This window comes from Prionailurus bengalensis, chromosome C1, assembly GCF_016509475.1.
Source record: "Prionailurus bengalensis isolate Pbe53 chromosome C1, Fcat_Pben_1.1_paternal_pri, whole genome shotgun sequence".
Classification (NCBI taxonomy): Eukaryota; Metazoa; Chordata; class Mammalia; order Carnivora; family Felidae; genus Prionailurus; species Prionailurus bengalensis.
Genome location: NC_057345.1, coordinates 53,712,444 through 53,733,820, shown reverse-complemented (window position 1 = coordinate 53,733,820; position 21,377 = coordinate 53,712,444). Strand labels below are relative to the sequence as shown.

Sequence of the window (21,377 nt, the reverse complement as noted above, 5' to 3'; positions counted from 1 at the left end):
CTTAAGTGGGTGGGAGAGGGACTTCCCCTGGGAAGTGACATTTGAGTTCAGGCCTGAGTAATAAGTGGGACCCGAGCCATGCCAGGATCTAGAGGAACATCCAGGCAGGGGGAACAGCAGAGGCCTAGGCCCCATTAGGAATGGTCTTTCCATTTCATGCTGTGCTCTCTTATCTGGATGTCTTACTGACACCTCTTATTTGACTGCTTCAAACTTGGTATCTCTCTTTCTGGTCCCGCCTTACCAATGGATGATTTATCTGTTCCTCGTAATACCGTCTCTGTCTGCTACCCTCAAAACCTTAGACCAGCGGTCAGAAAACTTTTTCTGTGAAGGAAAAGGCAGTAGATATTTTTAGCTTTGAGGACCATGCTGCTTTTGTCACAGCTACACAATTCTGTTGTAGAACTGAAGCAAATATAGACAGTATATAAACCAATGAGTGTGGCTATGTTCCAATAAAATTTTATGTATGGACCCTGAAATTTGAATTTTCACTTGTCACAAAATGTTTTTTCCCAACCACTTAAAAATGTAAAATTTATACAGCTTCTTAGCTGTCCAGAACAAGTGGCAGGCGGGATTTGGTGCGTGGGCCAAAGTTTGCTGCCCTTAGTGCTCCCTTCCAGTATTTGCACCTTTCACTGCTCAGTGGTCCCTGCCTTGAGCTAACTTTCTTCTGCCTGGTGATCCCAGCAATCTCTAATGTAGCCTCCCTGCCTGCAGCCCTTTCCCTCCAGTTTGTCCTCCACACAGATATTGAATAATCTTCTTGCAGCTGGATTCAGGTCATAGAATTTCTCTGAGCACAAGCCTTCGGAAGCCCCTACTGCGTACAGAAAATACTCTAAACTCCACCTTGCTGTGGCATTCAAGGCTTCTTATGATAAGACCTCAACTTTTCAGCTTCTCCAATTTCTCTTCCTCTGCACTGTGCCAAAATAGATTATTTACTGTATTGCATTCAGCCTTAAACATTTCTTCTGTTTTTCTGCAGTCTTCTTTTTTTAAAATTGTTTTATTTATTTGTTTATTTACTTATTCATAGTGTGCATGCGTGGATTGGGGGAAGGAGCAGAGAGAGAGAGAGAGGAGAGAGACAATCCCAAGCAGGCTCCACACTGTCAGTGCAGAGCCCAACATGGGGCTCAATCTCACAAACCCATGAGACCATGACCTGAGCTGAAATGAAGAGTTGGGGACAATCAACCGACTGAGCTACCCAGGTGCCCCTGCAGTCTTCTTTTTTAATGTACTTTGCCTATGCCTTCTGCTCTCTCTGCCACATTTCTTTCACGGCCCCTTCAAATGTCCCTACTCCCTCCTCCTCATCCCAGCAAGAAGTTTGTATACATGTAGCACTTCAGTGGTGTGCAATCCTTTTTTTGAGGGCATCGTGTTCTGCCTTGTGCCTCAGTTCTTTTGTAGACTGGCTTCTACTGTACAGTCTCAAGGTCTTGGAGGCCAGAAACAGTCTCATTCACTGTAATATGGCCTTTCACAGTAGGCACGTGGGTGTTTATTGAATAAATGCTAAGTCCTGTGTAGATATATACAATATGTAGATGTTGTAAATGAGAATGTTTTGCTGATGGGAATTTGGTCAGATTAAATCCTTGAGTCTTATATAAAGAGGTACAGTTTTGTGAAAGATTAGGTGTTTTGGAAGACATTAGTTGTATTCTTGGTCCTGTCAATATTGAGCTTAGATAAATACATTCAGGCAAATTACTGATGTTCCTCTTTAGGAATTGTTGTTTCCTTTTATAAAGAAAAGAATGCTCTTTAATTCATAATGTTTCCTTGCCTGAAAGCTCAGGGCCGAGTTATTTGCTTGTTTTAGCTTGCTATCTGTTTTTTCTGACAATAATCTCCTTGCCTCAGTCTCCCATCAGATCACTTGTCACATATGTTAAGTCCTTCCTCTAATGAGTGGTTCTGTCGTATGTGGCTTTTATATTCATGTAGGTAGCCTCAACGTCATTTTTGGTGATAGGATTATAAATAATAAATAGTAGCTCCTTAGTGTAACCATCCTGAAGTGACACCAAGATGGTAGAAGAGAAGTAACTGAGAAGAAGCAGACAAAAAGGCTCTGGGGCAACATGGGAAACATGTTGTGGGTTTGGTGGAAAATGAGAAAATGAGTTTATAAGTGTCTTGTAATCTTTTGATTAACATATGCTTGGGGCAGGTTGTCTCCCAGGTTTGTGGGTGTGTAGCACATCTTTATCGATAGGAAGGAGAGGGAGCAAGAGGATGAAACTCAAGATTAGTGAACTTTTATGACTGCTGTTGTATGTGCTTTGTATTTGGTATTTAATCTTTTCATAGAGAGTTGGATCTTAACAGCAGCATTTTCCAGATGGAGCAAACAAAGCTAATAAATAGCAGACCCAAAATTCAGATTTAAAAAAAAAATTTTTTTTTTCAACGTTTGTTTATTTTTGGGACAGAGAGAGACAGAGCATGAACGGGGGAGGGGCAGAGAGAGAGGGAGACACAGAATCGGAAACAGGCTCCAGGCTCTGAGCCATCAGCCCAGAGCCTGACGCGGGGCTCGAACTCACGGAGCGCGAGATCGTGACCTGGCTGAAGTCGGACGCTTAACCGACTGCGCCACCCAGGCGCCCCAACCAAAATTCAGATTTGAAGCCCTCTGGCATTAAAACAGATAAACACCCTTTCTACTCTTTCTACTCTATCTCCAGCTTTACTGAGATATAATTGGAAAACGCTTCTCTTAGAAGAACCCTTTGTACTATCTGGTCACTTGTCTCTTTGTTTTGTGTGTATGTTTTGTTTTGTTTTTTTTGTTTTTGCTGTTTTGGCATTTAAACCAATGGAACTTGTTTCTGTCCCATTTTTTTTTTTTTTAATTTTTTTTTCAACGTTTATTTATTTTTGGGACAGAGAGAGACAGAGTATGAACGGGGGAGGGGCAGAGAGAGAGGGAGACACAGAATTGGAAACAGGCTCCAGGCTCTGAGCCATCAGCCCAGAGCCCGACGTGGGGCTCGAACTCCCGGACCACGAGATCGTGACCTGGCTGAAGTCGGACGCTTAACCGACTGCGCCACCCAGGCGCCCCTGTTTCTGTCCCATTTTATAGCTTAATGCTTCTGAAGCAGTTTTTGCCTCTCCAAAAAGTGCCTCTCCGCACCTGTATTGTGTTTGGTATTGTTAGATGCTAAGTAATAAAGAGGATCTGAGAGGATTTTACCGTGAGGGGATGGGGGTGAAATAGGCAACTGGGTTCATTTAGCTGTCCTAAACAGAGTTTTCAGTACTTTCGTGTGAAATCTTTTTGACAGTGTAAATCAAACTTGATTTACTGTTATTTTTTATTACCTGATTATTATATAGTATGTTTCATGATTACAGGTTTGGATCTAGATGTGTCGTGAAAAGCAGGCTGGACTTGGAACCAGCAAGAACTGGGTCTGAGGCTGTCCTCTGCCACAGCTAGGTCTGTGACTTTGGGTTCATAATTGACCCTCAGTTTTTCTCAGCTGTAAAATGGATTTACTAGTGCCTATCACAAAGGTAGTTTTGTGAAGGTTAAATGCGGTAGAACACATGAAATAACTTCAGACGGCACCTGGGATTCGGCAGCATTTAATAAATGTTAGTTTCCCACTCCAGCTGAAAATTGCCAGGGAATGTGTAAATGATTGTAATGTTTGCATGTTTATAAATGGGAACTTGATCGATAGATCATACTCAAGTTATGAACTTGTGATGCAGGAAACCTCCTAATGCAAATGGCTGGGTTCCCACTGCTACAAAAACATCAGTATAACATAGTGGCTCAGACTTCCAAATCTGGAACTAGAATCTGTGGGTTTGAATTCTGCTTTATTTTACTAGCTTTTCGATCCTGGGCAAGTTACTCAAACTCTTTGTGTCTTGGTTTCCTCCTGTGTAAAATGGGGATAATGATAGCACCTAGTTTTTAGGTTGTAAGGATTACATGAGCATATGCATGAGCATGTGTGTGTACGTGTACCAATACTCCATAGGGTTTGTCACTACTATTTACTATCACTCCTGTCTTTTCCTCATTGTGTAGACAGACCATAAATCCCTGGAAAATCCTTGTAATTCCCTGCCGTGTCTTCTCTTATCAGGGGAATCCTCTGTGCATTATAGATCTATCTTTTCCCTCTATCTTCAGTCCCTTTTTAGCTACTTCATTTTAACTGAGGCTGTCGTTTTCTCATATGCTCTTCCTTGTACATTTCTTGTCTAGACGCTTAAAAAAAATGGCTTTGTTTTATGTGGAAACTGAAAATTTTCTAATAATGATAAACCCAGCTATGTGTTAAGGATACTTTTATGCCAGGGAAGATGAAAGCCATAAAGTCTCAAGCAGATTTAAAAAAAAGTGTATAAACTACTTTATTGTGTATTGAATGCTTACTCTGTGCCAGACATTAAGTTCAGTACACTGAGGCTAAGAATGACCAAATATGTTTAAAGACACCCAGGTTTGTTTGTTTTTTTTTTTTTTTTTTTTTTAATGTTTATATTTGAGAGAGGTGGAGGAGCAGAGAGAGAGGAGAGGGGAACAGGATCTGAAGCGGGCTCTGTGCTGACAGCAGAGAGACCAACGCGGGGCTGGAACTCACAAAGTGCGAGGTCATGGCCTGAGCTGAAGTGGGACGCTCAACGGACTGAGTCATCCAGGTGCCCCTAAAGGCACCCAGTTTTTTTTTTTTAATTTTTTTTTTTTAACGTTTATTTATTTTTGAGACAGAGAGAGGCAGAACATGAACGGGGGAGGGGCAGAGTGAGAGGGAGACACAGAATTGGAAGCAGGCTCCAGGCTCCGAGCCATCAGCCCAAAGCGGGGCCCGAACTGACGGACCGCGAGATTGTGACCTGAAATGAAGTCAGACGCTTAACCGACTGAGCCACCCAGGCGCCCCTAAAGGCACCCAGTTTTTAAGTGGAGGAACCTAGATTTGATTGAAGTGAGGCCTCCCTGACCCTTGGTTTCAAAATTCCTGAGGTGAGTTGCCTTAAAGCCGACAGCCACCTCCTCCCCACTCCGTCTGCACCCCTTATTAACCTACTCTCTGCTTTCCCTTAAGCTCCAGCTTTCAAGGTGACAAGATCGCTCACAGTTCTCTGGCTGCAGTAATGTTTCCTGCTCCTTTTGCAAGGCAGATGTATAGTATTTCAGTTGCTGTATGTGTTAAATTGGTCTTTTGTGTGTTGGCTTGGAAACCTAGCCACATTTATAGCAGTGCGTGTTGGGGGAAAATGTGCTTTAAATTTCAGACAGCCTACTGGGAGCAAATTTTCAAAAAGGCAAAACCATTTATAAACTAGAGGTACCAATGTATTTGAGTATACATTACCTGCATTGATACACTTGAAAGGCTTATATGTCATGCCTGAACTAGGCACGTTCTGGAATTTATACACATTATTACACTTCTGCTTAGCTGTCTGTTCTCATCTGTGCCTGACCTTTGTATCCCCAACCACCACCATTGTGTTTGGCACATACTAGGACCCTATGAAGAGACCTATTTAGTCCTCTTTAAAAATCGATGGCTTTTTATACTTTTCTGTATGTTCGATATAGTTCAATAAAAAAAAAAATCAATGCAATAAGGGTCAGGCAACATAGAAGGAGGGATGTTGCCATGCAGTTACTGATTAGATGAAAATACTGCTTATGCTAGACCGAGTTGAAGCATTGAAAGGTATTTGGGAGCCAGACACTTAGACAATATTGCTTTGATTATTGGAAGGCAAGGAAAGCAGTCAAACGAGTTCTTTCTTGGCTTGGAGTCTTGTTTACTTTTCTCAGGTTGAAGTGATAGCTCTAATGGTTTTAAGGAATCAGGGAGACAGGTCTGCCATGAACCCAGCGTATTAGGTTCTAAGTTTATAAACATTTTCTAGTTGGTGTTGTTTAAAGGTTTGTAGTACACAGTGATCATAAAATCTTATAATAATTGTAAGAGTTGGAAGAAATTGAAGTCACCCAGAGATACTTCCCCAGTTTTATAAGAGAAAACTAGGAATAAGAGCATTTGTGTGGCTTGCTCAAGACCTCAGTGGGCCACCACTTCTGTGTTTTATTTATTTACTTATTCATTCGTTCAACTGTTTATTTTTGAAGTAGAGAGAGCGCGAGTGGGGAAGGGAGGGAGAGAGAGAGAGAGGGAGGGAGGGAGGGAAGATCTGAAGTGGGCTCTGCACTGACAGCAAAGAACCCGATGTGGGGCTCAAACTTGTAGAACCACGCGGTCATGACCTGAGCCGAAGTCAGATGCTTAACTGACTGAGCCCCCCAGGCGCCCCTTTGTGTTATTTTTAAAATACGACCTCATGCAGAATTTGTGATTGAGTGGTAAAATGATATAGAAAGTACTGACATGTAGAACTTAAGAAACTAAATGCCCATTTGTTGAAATAGTTCTGAGAAGTTTAAGATGTATTTGTGGGTGAAAGATTTAGAGATTATTTAAGAGCAGTGGGGGTTATGTAGGGTCCAGCCATTGGACAGTGGACATTGTGAAGTGCAGTGTCTTGTGGGAGAAGAGCGATCATGCTGCTCTCTTTGGCTCTTGCCATATTGGAAGTTACAGAGGTTAGGGACCAAGTCTCTCTTGATTATCCATTAGTCCCAGTCAAGCCCTATCCCTGCTGCCAAGCAGACGGTCAGTAAGTATTACTGAACATGTGAATGCCAATTATAAGATGCTAAGTATGGGTTTGTGTTGTGTAAGTTTGATTGTTTTGGCTGGCATTTCTTTTTTATGTTCCTTTTATCAGGAGAAAAGCCACTTTACCAAGCATTGCCAGCCTGTTAGACCTTAATGGAGGTAACAGTTAATATTAAGAGCAGCAAAAACAAAGTATTGTGAGGCCAGGGAGATAAAAAGGTGTTCGGTATAACTTTCATTTGAGACTTAAGGCAGCTGAGATTCAGAGGAGTGAAGCAATTATGAGCTAGCCTGGAGCCCTGTACTCTCCCATTGTGCCCCAGGGCTGCACTTGGCTGCTGGTGACTGGTTTGGGGGGACAGCACAAACTGTGATGGCTTCTTCTGTTGCAATCCGCTCAAGTTCATCTGCTCACCCACTGGCTCCTCTGTCCACCTGGCTCCACAGAGCCTCCCAGAGGCTTAGAATTTATGCCTGCTGTCTTCTGGTCACACTCAAGGCCCTAATCACATAGCTGAGTCAGAATGACCTGTCCTTGACATCTTGCAATGAGGCCTGATCTTACCATATTCTCACTGTGGGAATGAAGCCTCAGGAAGTAATTCAGTCCAGGTATTTATGGCTGAAACAGGTGCCTTAAAGCAAGATAGTCTGCTCACCTTGACTTGGGACTCTGAGGAGAGAGGTTTTTACTTCCTCTTTTGACCTTTACCTTAAGTCATTTCAAAGCTATAGCCTACAAATGCAAAATAATCGTAACTGTTTGATTTTCTAGAAGTAAGATACATATACTGTAGAGTCTTTTGTATTATGTTTAGTCTCTTTTTCACAGTATAATACCATTTATTTTACAAACTAGTTACCCAAACTATATATTCTTTATGTACACGTATATGTAACAGATACATAGAAAACTAATGATGGCAACTGAAATTATTATTTTATTTGAATATTTTGAAGGTACATGAGAATACATTTATTTAATGTTTCTATAATTACAATATTTACTTTTAAAGAGATTATAATGATTATAAATATAGGAATTTAAAAATGGTATATTAATATGAAGCTGTCAGGGCCATCTTAAAAATGCCATAAAATGAAATGAAATAATGAAATAAAACTATTTCTACTCAAAGGTGGCTTTTATTGTATCAATAATTAGAATTCTTTTTACTATTAACACTATTTAGGTGATATGTCAACTGCTAACCCCTCTTATTTTCCATTTAAGCTTTATTTTTACAATACTTCTCACACTATGAAATTAAATACTCTATGGAAGTCTATACTGGCTCATCACTGTCACCATTAAAGTAAAGATCTTCTGCACACACTATATAAAAAAGTATATGCTTTTATATACTCTTCAAGGCATCCACTAATTTTATTTTATTTTATTTTTAAAATTTACATCCAAATTAGTTAGCATATAGTGCAACTATGATTTCAGGAGTTGATTCCTACCCCTTACCCATTTAGCCCATCCCCCCTCCCACAACTCCTCCAGTAACCCTCAGTTTTTTCTCCATCTTTAAGAGTCTCTTATATTTTGTCCCTCTCCCTGTTTTTATATTATTTTTGCTTCCCTTCCCTTGTGTGCATCTGTTCTGTGTCTTCAAGTCCTCATATGAGTGAAGTCATATGATATTTGTCTTTCTCTGGCTAATTTCACTTAGCATAATACCCTCTAGTTCCATCCATGTAGTTGCAAAGGGCAAGATTTCATTCTATCTAATTGCTGTGTAATACTCCATTGCATATATGTGTGTTTGTGTGTGTGTGTATGGGTGAGGGGCACATCTTTATTCATCCATCAATGGACATTTGGGCTGTTTCCATACTTTGGCTATTGTTGATAGTGCTGTTATAAACATGGGGGTGCATGTGTCCCTTTGAAACAGCACACCTGTATCCTGTGGATAAATGCCTAGTAGGGCAATTGCTGGGTCGTAGGGTAGTTCTATTTTTAATTTTTTGAGGAACCTTCACACTGTTTTCCAGAGTGGCTGCACCAGTTTGCATTCCCACCAGCAGCGCAAAAGAGATCCTCTTTCTCCGCATCCTCGCCAACATCTGTTGTTGCCCGGATTGTTAATGTTAGCAGTTCTGAGAGGTGTGAGGTGGTATCTCATTGTGGTTTGGATTTGTATTTCCCTGATGATGAGTGATGTGGAGCATTTTTTCATGTGTCAGTTGGCCATCTGGATGTCTTCTTTGGAGAAGTGTCTATTCCTGTCTTTTGCCCATTTTTTCACTGGATTATTTGTGATAAATTCTCTATAGATTTTGAATACTAACCCTTTTTCTATGTCATTCGCAAATATCTTCTCCCATTCTGTTGGTTGCCTTTTAGTTTTGCTGATTGTTTCCTTTGCTGTGCAGAAGCTTTTCATTTTGATGAGGTCCCAGTAGTTCATTTTTGTTTTTGTTTCCCTGGCCTCTGGAGACGTGTTGAGTAAGAAGTTCCTGCAGCAAAGATCAAAGAGGTTTTTGCCTGCTTTTGCCTCGAGGATTTTGATGGCTTCCTGTCTTACATTTAGGTCTTTCATCCATTTTGAGTTTATTTTTGTGTATGGAGTAAGAAAGGGTCCAGGTTCATTCTTCTCCATGTCGCTGTCCAGTTTTCCCAGGACCACTTGCTGAAGGGAGTGTCTTTATTCCATTGGTTATTTTTTCCTGCTTTGTCCAAGATTAGTTGGCCCTACGTTTGTGGGTCCATTTCTGAGTTTTCGATTCTGTTTCATTGATCTGAATGACTGTTTTTGTGCCATATGTTTAGTTTCTATAGACACTAGGTAGGCACTTGCATTTTTAGTTGTTTATCTAAAGAGGTTTTTTTTTTTTTTTTTTTTTTTAATTTTAGATACTTTGTTTAGCCGGTCTATTATGTTCAACAAGTAGTTACAGTTTCATCTGGAATACTGTTAGCCATTCTTTTATTTACTTGCAGAGAAGTCAGGATGTCAGCCTAAATTGGTGCTTCCTAGGCAATCACTTGAAACTTGCTATAGTACCTGAATTCTTCTTTTAAAATTTTATTTAGCATTTTTTTTTTAAAGTTTTTTTTTTCAACGTTTTTATTTATTTTTGGGACAGAGAGAGACAGAGCATGAACGGGGGAGGGGCAGAGAGAGAGGGAGACACAGAATCGGAAACAGGCTCCAGGCTCTGAGCCATCAGCCCAGAACCCGACGCGGGGCTCGAACTCACGGACCGCGAGATCGTGACCTGGCTGAAGTCGGGCGCTTAACCGACTGCGCCACCCAGGCGCCCCTTATTTAGCATTTTAAAGAAATTAATACAAATACTATACGTGAATTTTAGAAAAATTAAATGAAAATTATTTTTACCTGACCTATCACTCAGATAAACATTTTTGTTATTATTTTAGTGTTTATTATGTCAGACTTTGTTTCATGCATAATGGACCTATAAATTTAAAAAAAAAAAAAAAGGAGATCGTAGAACATAATGCTGTTTTGTAATCTGTTTTTTTTCACCAAGTGGTTCCTCACAATTTTATCCCCATATGGTAATAATTTTGGTTAGGGTGACCTAATGTTTTATGGTACATAGTTTTCCTTCTAAAGCGCAACATGCATTGTTTGTTTTTCCTACTGTAAATAATCCTATTGAAAACATCTTTATGCCTCCATTTTTGTGTACTTTTCTGATTGTTTCCTTAGGAGGCTGTGAATGGTATTGCTTTGTGAAATTTTTTCACTTTTTAAGATTTTGGATACTTATTTATGTCATGGTTTAAAAAGCATCTGCTGTGCTCTAATGGAAACATCATAAATCTGCCCATTTGGTGTTGTACAATAGGTTGCATAGGTTCTTTGGTGAATGTATGGTTGTGGGGATTTTGGATTCCTGAGCAGTGTTTCTAATGGTTAGATTTCCCCGGAGTACCATACATTCTGGGCTGCCAGATTCCAAGATTTACTTTGAAGCTGTGAGGTGGAAGCCACCTTAAATACTTAAATAGTGGGAAGATAATCTGTGGAAGAGACAGGCTTTATCATTGTGTGTTTACCAGGTGTGTTGTAGTGAACCTTGGAAAGTCTTCCAAGTAAAATAGGGACTTCTTTTTCCCCCTTATGATTAAAATACTTTCTGCTAATCTTTCATGACAAAGAGAGACACCCAAAAGCAATTTCAGAAGACAGATCTTTTACTGATCAGTGGTTATCAAGATTTCACATGGATAGTATTCTCAGTGTTCTCAAGTTATTTTATCAGTCAGGTCTGTTTCAGTGAAATAAGCAAGGCTAGTTTATCTTTGCAAAGGCTTGCTACAACAAGCTCATAACTGTATTCCCTGGGGAGCAAAGAATACTTTTAAGATTTTGCTTTAGGCATCTCTGTGCAGCCTTATGCTATGAGCCTTTCAGATTGTATATGTGAAACTGGTGTGACATTAATTCTAGCATGACAGCTTTTCAGATAGTCTTTTTGCTTAAGTCAAAGTCTGCAGCGCTAACACCATGCTGGGTACATTAATTTCTTTTCTCTTTATTTGCTTCTTTCTCCTTGCCTCCTGATTTATACAAGAGAGTCATTATACCTAAGCGGTCCTACAATTTTTTGATTAGATTTATATTTGATAAAATTAAACTGTGTCAATAATTAATGAAAACCAAACCAAGGGAACCTATGTTAATAGAGCATTGAGTTGAAGACCTGGTAGAGGGCAAAGTTCTTAGAGCACAGATGAGAGATCCTATCTGTGTATTATCTTCCTGTTCTTTGACTTCAGTGTTCACGTGTTCCTTCCAAAGCCTCCGTTTCAGGGTAATAAAATAGGCACTCTTTTCTATGTTATACTTCAGGTAATTTAGAAACATTGATACTTCTAATTCAGTCTATTTCGGTATGAGCCTTTAATGCTTTGTAAATCTCTCCTTCTATATATAATCTAGTGTAGATTTAATGATTTTTTTAAATTATGTTTTTTCTTCATAAATGTAATAGTACTCAGGCCTAACATAATGCTGTATTTACCAACTGGAAAGATGATGTTAAATTTGAAATTGTACTCACAAAATTATGGAATTGTGTACTACTGTTCTAATAAAGGCATGTGATACTGCAGATAAGATATCAAATGGAGCTATGGAGAGAAAATTCTTCCACAAGGACCTGTATAGTTCAGCATGATTTTGCTTTTTTTTTTTTGGATTTCTGTGTTGTCCCTGGTGACTTACAAAAGATGTTGAGGTTTATTGGCCCATGGAACTAGAGCCTTTTAAAAGGAGGGAGGGAAAGAATCCATTAGATTCAGTGATGTCAAGGCATGATCCCTTCATTAGGGTTCTAGTTTCTGTTTCATTGGTCTCATTTCTTGCCAATAGTAAGGTTTTCTCCAAGTGGCTTGAAAGAGAAGAACTGCCTGCCCCAAGATGATATTCTTCTGGCTTCTGTTCATCAAATCTCCCTGAGGGTCTCTTGCTTGAGTTACTCCTCAGTCCTGTAGGTAGATAGTGGGTGGTCAGGCCTCCATCTTGGATGGGGATCAGGCAGGACACTGCCTGAATTGTAGCCCTAACAGAACCACATGGGATGAGAAATTTCTAGGCATAGATGTCTACCATAACATCTTTAACTGGAAGTTTTTTAAAAAGTTTGTTTTCAATTGTGAAATACACAACATAAAATATACCATCTTAGCCATTTTTAAGTTATAGTTCAGCAGTATTAAGTACATTCACATTGTTGTGCAGCCTGGCTCCAGAACTCTCTTCATCTTGCAAAACTAAAACTATATTCCCGGTTAAATGTACTGCCCAGCCTCCATTCTCCCCCTCTTCCATCCCCTGGCAACCACCATTCTACTTTCTATGATTTTAACTACTCTAGCTACCTCATATGAGTGAAATCACACTGTAGAGGTGGAAAATTTTTCCTTTCTTCTAGGTTCATTGGCTGGTCTAATAATTACATTGGCATCAGATAGATCAACAGGAGAAAAACATTTAATTTTATACATATGAAAGCTCATAAAAATATGAGACACAAAGTGACAAAGCAGGCAACTTTTTATACCTTAAACAATAAATTTGTGAAGAATTGGCAAGACAGAGAAGTTTGGGCTTGGGATAGCAAATTAACGAAGAAGTAACACGTTATGTTTTTATAGCCTTTTCCACCCTGGATTTGCTGTTTCTAGCAGTAAGGGTGCTTTCTACCCTGTAGGTGCAAGGAGGGTACCTTTCACATGGGGGAATTTATGCCCTGCTTTCAGGGGTACAGGGGAGGGTCAGAGTATCCTTCTTGTACTGGCTATTTTTAAAGTAACTTTAATTCAAAATAACCAGTATGTCAGAGTGGCACATTTTAGGGCAGTCTGCCTGGAACTCCCTCAATACGGTATTTGTCCTTTTGTGATTGGCTTACTTCACTTAGCATAATGTCCTCAAGATTCATCCATGTTGTAGGATATTTCAGAATTTTTCTCCTTTTTAAAACTAAATTAATATTCTGTTGAATGTGTATACCACATTTTGTTTATCCATTCATCTGTCAGTGGACACTTGGGTTGCCTTATACCTTTAGGCGATTGTATATAATGCTATGAACGTGGATGTACAGATATCTCTTTGAGACCCTGGTTTCACTTGCTTTGGAAACTGGCAGTTTTTAGACAATTCTAACTCAAACAGGACCAAAATGAAGTTCATCTTTTCCCTTAAAAACTTTCCTATATCTTAACCTCCCTTTCCTGTCACCTCCACTCGTCACCTAAGCCCAATCCTGGGGCTTTTTTATCTCCTTTCTCATGGACTATTAGTCACCAAGTTGGATGATTTTTAATGTTTAAACATCCTTTTAATCCAGTGCATCTCTGAGTATGTTTGTTCTGAAGGTGTTCTTTGAATAAAAAATTTCATGATCTGGTAAGTTTGGGAATTAGATGTTGTTTATTTTATCCTTTTCTTGGAGAACCAAAATGTATGTTAACATTCTAAAGTCTCAAGAAGTCTTGCAGTAAAGTAACTCTTGAATGTTACTGAGTTAACTGTTTTCCAGGTACACTTGATTATGGAATCAGTGTTTCACTTAACACTTTACTCATATGGATTCGAGTAAGAAACACAGTTCTCATCTCTCCTTTGTATCTCCACTCCTACTGCCTGCCTGCCTGCCTGCCTTTAGTTTTTATCTCTTGCTTGGACTATAGCCTAAACCTCTGAAATCAGGAGTTTTAAATATTTTTTTTAAATCTCATCTATCCATTTGGCAGTCAGTTGAAGCCTCCTTCTCTTGGAATAAGAGAGCATATACAATTAAATACATAGGATTACAGATCATTCACTGATTTGCTAGAGAAGCTGTCATCTGGTTCATCATCAGTTACTGCAGATTGGAAATGCTTTGTGGGGAGAGTATTGTATGGTGGGGAATAGTGTAGGCAGTACAGTTAGGACAGTCTCTGTGGGCAAGTTATTGAATTTCTCTGTCTCAGTTTACTCATCTATAAAACTAAGATAGTAATAGTACCTACCTCATAGGATTGTTCTGAGAATTAAGTGAGTCCTTATATTTAAAGCACTTATAATGGTGACTGATATATAAAAGTGCCCAGTAGCTGTTAGTTGCTATTTCTTTCCTCCCTTCCTCTGTGGTAGCATTATTTTGATCCCATTGCAAAAGATGATTTATGGTTCCTGTGAGGTTCATTACTTGCAGATTTTGCATGCGTTTCCATAGTTCATCCCCAATGAAGGAAAAATGCATCTGATAACATTACCTGTAACTAACTTTTTTGGTGCTCAGTAAGTGGAAAATAAAGAACATCCTTTAGTGTAGAACGTTTGCTTTATTTATTTATTCATTTATTTATTTTAAGATAAAAAAAATTATTAAGAAATCTTTCCACCCAGTGTGGAACCCCAAGATCAAGAGTCATACACTCCACTGACTGAGCCAGCCAGGCACTCGGAATATCTGCTTTATTTAACAAACACTTATTCTCAAAACCTAGAAAACAGAATATTAGAGGAAACACGTGGAAGGAAGTATGGTTATGGGTGAATGGCTGACAGTTATTTTTACTGAGACCTAAATTTTCCCTTTGAAAGTTTCAGCAGGTAAAAGCATGAATTCCAGTCATAGCCCTGTGACTTTGGGCAAGTTACCTAATGCCTTGCCATTTACTTATTTACCACCATTTGCTTATTTGCAGGAATGGGGCTGGTTATTCCTCTGAGGGTTAATTTGAATATTAAATGAGATGACTTACACAGAAAACACAGCCCCTGGTAGACGGTCTGTAAATGGTTTCCTCTCTCCTTGGAGGGAAGTGGAAGAGTATCCCTGTGTGATCGATTGCTCAGCTCCAGTGTTCTTCGCTGTGGGTGGCAAATGTCCCGCTTAGGCTCTCTTGGCAAGCGTTTTAAACAACAGCATCATCATCATCATCATCATTGGTGGTAGTGTTGATGTTTTGTTTGGCATGGGTGCTATATGGTTCAGAAACCCAAGCACTATATAACAAGGTACACATTGAGAAAGCTCCTTTCCATCCTTGTGTCTGGCAACTTCCTTCCCTGCCTACATAAGTATCCTCCTTTATTAATTTCTTGTGTTCAGATACAGTTAATACAAGTATATATTTTGCCTCTCTATATACTGTTCTGCACTTTGCTTTTTTCTTCTTACAGTATATCCTTCTCACTTTTTTTATTAGGACATAGAGTATTTCCTTATTTACATGCATGCATGCAAGTATGTATGTGCATGTGTGTATATTTGTATATGTATTAGAGCTCCAGAGTTTTCCAGTGTGTGAATGTACCATGGTTTACTTAACTAGTTCCCGTATTCATGTATATTTGGTTTCTTTCTACATTTTTGCTGTTGCAAACAGTGCTTCTTCATATAACCTCATATGTACATGGTTGGACAAATTCCCAGATGGTACTGTTGGATTAAAAGATAAGCATGTTTATCATTTTTATTAATATCGAAAATTGCTTTCCATGAGGTTCGCACTATTTTGCATACATTGGTATGCATTTATTTTTATTTTGCATTGCAGATAGTTCTTACCTCTCTTCCCTCCTGGCCCCCCATACCTTTTTTGAGCTGCCATCTTGTTACTATAGAAGGTATTGTACAAATGGAGGTGATCCCTTCTGGTGTTTCCTAAGTGGTACTGGGCTGTTCAAATCCAGTGTTTTCCAAGCCAGATACTAGGGCACAGGGTTATAGTGTGGTGTGAGACAAGGCTTTCTGCCCATTCTTATCTGCTCTTGTCCCTGTCTTGGGATCTGAGGATGGAATGGGTGGGTGTATTGTGTGCCTGAGGCACCACGTAGGTATGGGGAGATAGTCAATTGCCCTGCACATAAAATATTGGCTACAGTCTCCCATCCTTGGAAGTTATTTATATTTTAAGGAATTATGTTCACTGCTTTTTGCAAAAGTTATTTCTGTTTATTGAAGGTTTAGAATAAGAGAAAAGAATAAAAAACACTTGGAATCTCATAACCATTGTTAATATTTTAACAAATATCCTCTCAATCTTATGGATGTATCTTGATCATAAATGGTAATCATGTACTGCATGATGTTTTATAACCTTTCATTTATTAGTGCATTAGGAATATCATTCTATCTTTCAGTAATCATACACACACGAACATGTATGTATATATATGTGTGTGTTTGTGTAGAATTCTGCTGGGTGGCTTCACTACAATTCTGTGTTCCTGGACGGATGAACATTTTAAGATAGTTTTGTTAGTCATTTTAAACAGCCTTATAATGAAGATCCTTGTAGCGTAATCTTATGTATCATTGTTATTTTCTTAGAAGAAATTCCTAGAAGTAGAACTGCTGGGTCAAAGCACATGTGCAGTTGCTCAGTTCTATTGAGTGCTCAGGCATTCCTGAGACACTATAACCATAGTTAAAACTAGTAACCCAACATAATAAAAGGTTACATTTTGGGTTTTGAAGGAATTAGGAAAAAAACCCCAACAAAACAGCTTCTCTGGCTTTAATTTCTCATTAGCCAAATAGAACACAATCACTAAACCAAAAATAAGCATGTTATAATTATTTTTAAAATCTTTATCGGAATTAAATATAGTAATTAATGATTAATAAATATAGGAAAATATAACAATTTAATGATTAAAAATAGAAAACAAATGTAATGCTGCATTTAGCTTTTCACATGATGTTATTTTTCATTTGGTCTTTTTCTTTCTTTTTAAAAAATTAAGACAGTTCCTTTATTTTGAACAAGAAAGTTGTGTAAGCAATTGAAAATATGCCCCATTATAAGAGAGGTTCTTCCCCCATTCTACAGCATACCCCAACATATAATTTTGGAAAGAAAAATACCAGATTTAGTTAATTATGTTACTTACTTTTATTCCTTCTTCTAGGGCAGGTGTGGCATTGACTGATATCTGGCTTAAAGTCTAAAAATGATGCCCAGGTAGAGCATGCTAAATTGTTACATTTGGGGAGATTAACCTTTCATTTGGGTTAAAGTTGAATGCATGTACTAACACAGTGCAACTGAGCCACTATTCTTGATTTAATTAAAGAAAATAAATGTGCTTTATCCACATTTTTGCAGTTTGTTTCATTACAAATCCATTGTTTCTTTCACTTAAAAATATTCTAATGAGGGGCGCCTGGGTGGCGCAGTTGGTTAAGCGTCCGACTTCGGCCAGGTCCCGATCTCGCGGTCCGGGAGTTCGAGCCCCGCGTCGGACTCTGGGCTGATGGCTCAGAGCCTGGAGCCTGTTTCCGATTCTGTGTCTCTCTCTCTCTCTGCCCCTCCCCCGTTCATGCTCTGTCTCTCTCTGTCCCAAAAATAAATAAACGTTGAAAAAAAAAAATTAAAAAAAAAATATTCTAATGAAATAATCTTGCAAAGGAAAGCTATCCTAGTTGTGAGTCCACAATAAAAAAGCAAAGAGTAAATGTTTAATTTTCTGTTCAGTTGTGTTTAGGACCTTTACAAATAAAGGAGCACCACTGTGCTGCCTCTGCCAAAAATTTCACATTCTCTTCTTGAGCCTCAAAGTGGTAACATTGGTTCTGCAGCAAACAGCCAGCACAACAATACTCTTTTCATCCACTGTGAAGTCGTGATAAATCCCTGCAGGAAATAGCAGGTCTTCTTTCTCCATGAAGCTCTGGAGCCACTGTCATCTTTATCTCTGATATCAAAATCTCCACTCTCATCAGAGATAGATCAAATTCCATCATTAAATGTTCCTCCTAAAACATCTTATTTTTTCCTTCTAATTTGGAAGTTTATCTTTGCATATTTTTTCTTCTAATTTGGAACTTTATCTTCACATACGGTTGTTAGGTTCATCCAGGAGTAGTTTTTCTCCTTTTGGATTTTATCTAATTCTAGATTGTTCTCACAGTCGTCAGCAACCTGTTCCCAGTGACAGATACCAGGCTGATGTGATTGCTGCAGGCTGACTGGACTTCAGTAGAGGTTCCTCTGGCCTGTATCCCACGCTTCCAGCATCTCCTCTCCCTCGCCTGAGTATCGCCTGCAAATCCTGGGGGGCACTGATGGGACACAGCCGACCTCAGGCTCTTCATTTGGTCTTTAGATTCAGACATTTCCTCTGAACTTACACAGTCAGGTGGCTCGAGTTGTGTGGGGATCTGATAATAACTGACTTTCAGACCATAGTTAAGTCATTTCATGCTACTGAGCTTTGGTGTATTCATCTGTAACACGAAGCTCCTTTGTAGGCATTTGAATGTAATGTCCCAGCTCTGAGGTCCCCTTTGCAGCCCCAGTTTCACTGATAGGAGGGACAGTTTTTTTGCATTCTAACCATGGGAAATTTGAAATGTTGACTTCACTTCATTTTTATGTCCCTAAAATAGAAGAAAACGATCATTTTACCTTTGATTCCTGATTATTATCAGGGTAATGAGGAGGTAAGCTTCAATGAAAGCCCCAAATGAAGGAATTTCCAGTATTGTTATTGTAGTCTATATTTAAAAGTGTTTCCATAGAGGGGCGCCTAGGTGGCTCAGTTGGTTAAGCGTCCAACTTTGGCTCAGGTCATGATCTTGCAGTTTGTCAGTTCGAGCCCTGCCTCGGGCTCTGTGCTGACAGCTCAGAGCCTGGAGCCTGCTTCGGGGTTCTGTGTCTCCCTCACCCTCTGCCCCTCCTCTGCTCACTCCCCCACTTCCAAAAATAAACACATATTAAACAAAAAGTATTTCCATAGAGTTAAGGAATGAATTTTTTTTTTTTCACATGTAGATGCAAAGTTACAGTGCAAGTTACTTGCAGTGTGCATGCAAGTTAAATTCTTGACTCTTTTCAGACCCTTAGGGATGAATCATTTTGGGATAGCCAAATTTTCTAGATGGATGAGAGTTTATTCTTATGACCATATTTTAAAAACTTTAATCACTTTGATGAAAAAGTTGAAAAATATATTTATTATGTCTTTGCACTGAGGTAACTAGAGCCAATTTATTTGTCTCTATTAATCAGGTTCAGTTATGAACGTAAGTTGTTATGCTGAGCCTTGTGCTTATAGGGGCATAGCATGGCCTGGAGTAAAAAGACCTGGGCTTAAATTTACATTTTACTACTATTTGTTTGCTCAGCAAACCCCTCCTAACTTCACTTTCCTCATCTTTTAAGAAATTGAGATTGAAAATCTTTGTATATGATAGATCTTCCGTAAGTGATAGCTGTTCTGATTGGGGTGATAAATGGAGGGATGTCCTCCATTGTCTATTGAATTGTGTGTATACACACTCTTTCTGTCTCACACACACAACATATATACACACAGTGTATTTGTTTCATACTGACTAGCTTTGGACTAGAATTCTTGTGCTTTCTATAGTTTTTCTATCAACCTCTCTGTTTTCACTTCCTGAAGTGATCAGTGTGCCTATGTATAGAGCCTTATCCCATAGGATTTACAGGCTTGTTGGCATCTAGTCACTTTTATTTTATGCACAACTCTACATGAGAAGGCCTGGCAGCATATAATGTTCATGAATATTTGTGTGAAATTTCTGTAGCATTTCCTTTGGTGAACTCATATTTCATGTGTGTTCCAAAACAATGAAGCTTAGCGTTATTCAAACATAAGAGTGTATTTGCACACTGGTCTTTATTTACAGAGGAATAGTATTGAGCCACCCACTGGGGAGACACATAGTCTAAGTGGTTCTTTTATTTCCTCTCCCCTTTTTATTGACAGTGTGGCACACATACACCAATAGTGGTATAATACATCTGAGTTTCAAAGCACAGATTGAAACCATGTGGTTTTGTTTTTTTAAGCCTTGTATAGGGATTATGTCTAGGACCTTGACCTTAAAAGTTACACATCTATCGTGTGCCCAACCTTTGTGCACTGGATGATATCCCCATTTAAAGATGAGGGAGCCAAGATTTGCAGAAATTAAGTACCTCGTTTTGTAAATGAGTAACTCCTGTCTGACTTCAAAGTTCTTGCTTTTTACCACAAACCATGCTATATGTTAGCTCCAAACTGAAGCTCTTGTGAACTTGGGTGGATGTATTGGAGTGATGAGCAGTAAGCTGCCATCTGCTATCTCAACTACATGGTCACTTTCAGAGGCGTGTGTTGTGCTCATATGTATACATTTATGCAAAGATAAACTGCTCACAGAACCATCCCACATCTTCCTGCCTCCAGAAAAGATGGCTGGTGGCAGCCAGAACAGTGTGCCACGGCAAAGACATCTTTAGGGGAAAACATGTTATCAGCTCTCAGATAGCAGGGCTCTAAGCACACATGAGCCAACAGAGTCTCCATGAAAAGAATGCTAGATGGATCTTCAGTTTTGTTCTGTTAATTTAATTATTAAATATTAAGTTAATTATAACCTTATAAAGACTGCCAGGGGAAGGCAGATGACATCATGATTCTGTTCTGGGGCACTACTGAGATCGTGTGATGCTACTGTCTGCCCCTGCCTCCATCACATCCTTGTGTAAACATAAAATGTGTATTAAGATGAGAGACTCCACGAGGAAACAGTAGTTTTTCAGTTTCTTTTGCAATAAACTCTTAATTTTAGATGAGATACATGGAACCAGCTGGTCTTGTATTGATAAAAGTGTTTACTTGGGTAGTTTCATTTAGAGCTAATATTGTTTTGGGTTTTATAAATGGTTATATTGAGGGAAGGAGAGAAGATAAATAGTGCTGGCATTGATGGAAATGGAACAATAACATCAAGATAAAATGTCACTAAGCCCAAATTAATCAGATCATCGGTGAGTCTTCAAATAAGGCTGAATCAAGGATTCAGACAGGTACAAGTGCTTCTGGATTTTTTTTTTTTCTAACCAGGCTTAGTTTATGGACCAAAGAAAGGTTCTGCTGCCATTCCATTATTACTGGGCCAATAGTTGAAAAAAGTCTGTCTGTCATTAATGGAAAAAAAAACGCAAAATCATACAGTGCATCCAAAATTTGTGATTAAAGTTGTTCTTTATTAAAGGGCCATTTCTTATGTCTTTATATAATTGAATTTAAAACACTTTTTATTTTGGAATAATTACAGGTAGTTACAAAGATAGTACAGAGAGGGCCTGTATTGTTTAATTGACCTTTAGCACAAGCAATAATGCTTTTCTTTCTAGTTTTTAAAGATTTTAAAGGTAAAAGATGCCCAGTGTTGGGTCTTTGAAAC

The 21,377-nt window shown here is 38.9% G+C and overlaps 1 protein-coding gene across 4 annotated transcripts in view; it reads left to right on the top strand.

Annotated features, from left to right (window-relative positions):
- JAK1 (Janus kinase 1) overlaps window positions 1-21,377 on the top strand; it is a 237,332-nt gene that overhangs the window by 115,372 nt on the left and 100,583 nt on the right. The gene's annotated exons all lie outside the window — the stretch shown is intronic.